Source organism: Bubalus kerabau, chromosome 11 (genome assembly GCF_029407905.1).
Source record: "Bubalus kerabau isolate K-KA32 ecotype Philippines breed swamp buffalo chromosome 11, PCC_UOA_SB_1v2, whole genome shotgun sequence".
In the NCBI taxonomy this organism is placed as follows: domain Eukaryota; kingdom Metazoa; phylum Chordata; class Mammalia; order Artiodactyla; family Bovidae; genus Bubalus; species Bubalus kerabau.
The window spans coordinates 19,028,196-19,031,117 of record NC_073634.1 but is presented as its reverse complement, the minus strand read 5'-3'; positions in this window follow the sequence as shown (position 1 = coordinate 19,031,117).

Here is a 2,922-nt window from a genome sequence, read left to right as displayed (position 1 = left end):
CTTTTGAGTTCCTCTGAACTTTCTGCCATAAGGGTGGTGTCATCTGCATATCTGAGGTTATTGATATTTCTCCCAGAAATCTTGATTCCAGCTTGTGCTTCCTCCAGCCCAGCGTTTCTCATGATGTACTCTGCATATAAGTTAAATAAGCAGGGTGACAGTATACAGCCTTGACGTACTCCTTTTCCTATTTGGAACCAGTCTGTTGTTCCACGTCCAGTTCTAACTGTTGACTCCTGACCTGCATATAGGTTTCTCAAGAGGCAGGTCAGGTGGTCTGGTATTCCCATCTCTTGAAGAATTTTCCACAGTTTATTGTGATCCACACAGTCAAAGGCTATCTGATCTAATTTTTGATTTTCCATTTGGATGTTTATATTTCTAAAGCATGATGTCATTCTAAAAACACATGAAGATAAAACTATCAGGCAATTCTCTTTGTACAGGCAAATTTGGGGCTAAAAGTGTGTTCTCTCTGGGGAACAAACTACATTTCACATTACACCCAAGTAATACTGAGTGTATCAAACAATTACTTTGGCAATATAAGTTCACAGACCTTAGTAGGGGTTAGAGAGATCCTTTACAGACGTTTATCTAACCACTCATTTAATGGGCAAAAATCCTCCAGAATATGAAGAAGAAATTGTCTTGTTAATTTCTAGGTGAAAAGACTGCCATTGTACATACTTGTGATAGCATAAATGTAAATGGCTGTTAAAAATAAAATTATGAATTTAATCTGAATGAGGCAACTCTGAATTGCTTTGCTTACTAGATGAATGAAACTTTTCCTTCAGCAAAACATTAAATTCTAAAACATATGGAATTAAAAAGTATCTTCACAGTTATTCTTGTGTGGACAGACTACACAATGAAATGAACATTATAAATGTTCTCTAATACTTCATTGAGAACGCATTGAAAGTTGTAAGTCAGGTTGAAACTAGGAATGCTTCATTTCCACCTAGAGGCTGAAGAGGGATAAAAAGTTCAAAAAAGGAAATGACTTTTTAGAGCTGTATGAGATCAGAGGCTCTGAGAGTCTGGATTTCAAAACACTAAACACTAAAACCACATTTTTGGAGACAGCTTCACATTATAGCTCCTTATTATTATATATGGCTTGCTCAAATACATATTAATGCATAATTAATTCTGAAATAAGCCACATGCTCCAGATTGTATTTTATTTGGACAAGTCCAGCAAAATGCTTCTTTTTTTTTTTTTAACTGTATTTTTTCAACCACATGTAAGTCCCTACTGAGTACAAAGCTCTGAGCTTGAGCCCACAGAAGAAAAAAATTAAGCATTTGGTCTTTGCCTTAAAAGCAGCATACCTTCTAAAGCAGAATTTCTCAAATTGTGATACAGTGACAGCCTATTTCAACATAACATAGAGTTTATTTAACATGCAGATTTCTGGGCCTCAGACTCAGAGGATTTCTAATTCTATAGGTCTAGAGTAAGCCATGGAATACACATATATAATAAGTCTGTAAATTTCAGAACCCATGATCCAGGGGTCAAAACATATATTTTTAACTAAAACGAGAGAGTGACCCAAAGGGTCAGGTTATATAATTACTGTGTGAATTCTGATTACAGTTACAGCCAACATCAAGGTTCTGTATTGGAATACATGCTACAGCATAAAGTTCCCTTAAAACCAGTTCTAATTTGTGCCTGAAGGTGAAAGTGTTAGTCACTCAGTCGTGTCTGACTCTTTGCCACGCTATGGACTGCAGCCTACCAGGCTCCTCTGTACACTGAATTCTCCAGGCAACATACTGGAGTGGGTTGCTGTTTCTTCCTCCGGGAGATCTTCCTGATCCAGGGATAGAACCCTGGTCTCCTGCATTGCAGGCAGGTTCTTTACTGTCTGAGCCACCAGGGAAGCCCAATGTGTGCCTAATGGTAGCAAATTGAATTTGTATTTCTCAGAAAAAGTAAAGATGGAGAGACCATTTGTTTTTTTCTGGGTGATAAAAAAAATTTTATTTTCTGCATTTTTTATTGCAGTAAAAAACACCTAATATAAAATTTACAGACTTCACAATTTTTAAGTGTAAAGTTCAAAAGTGTTAAATATATTCACATTGTCGTGAAACAGATCTCCAGAAAATTTTTATCTTGTAAAACTGAAACCTTACACCCTTAAAACAACAACTCCCCCTTTCTGCTTTCCTTCAAGCCCTGGCAACCATCATGCTACTTTCTAAAATGAAGTCGCCATTCTTAAAACATGATCCCATGACGGTGTCAGGTTTGAGGAAAATACAGCAAGTAGAGTTGAATCCAAACACCAAAATCAGGAATGAGATTTTTCAAATGAGATCATAAAGCAGAAGGAAGGAGCAAAGCAAAGACAGATGGATGTAGAAGCAGAGGCATTTTCCAGAACTGAGTGGATACAGTTTGGCCTTCTGGCTATGGGTGTTGGGTGCAAGAGACATGTGCTCTCTGAAGCCAGATATGAACTGGAAGTCACTGTCAGATACCAGATAATCCTCCTACATCTTTGGTGAACAAATGGGCTATGATGAAGGTAGCTGAGAAGAAGGTCAGAGGATGAAGACTAGGGATGATAAAGGATATTTGCCTCTTCCAAAATTTGCTGCAGACTTGAGAGATGAGCAGATCTGTGATAAAACTTACCGGGATAGTTTACTAGGATTGGAGTGGTTGAGGCAGGCCCTGGAGCACTGTGGATCTCTGCTTTCTCGGCACAGATGTCAGTAGAATTAAATGTCAAAGGCACTAGTCTAAATACAGAGCCATTAGCAGTTATAAAGGGCCATGGTTAATGGATTGAGCAGACCATGATTATCCAACAGGGTGAGGCTTCCCAGGTGGTGCTAGGGGTAAAAAACCACACCTGCTGATGCAGGAGATGTAAGAAATGCTGGTTCGATCCCTGG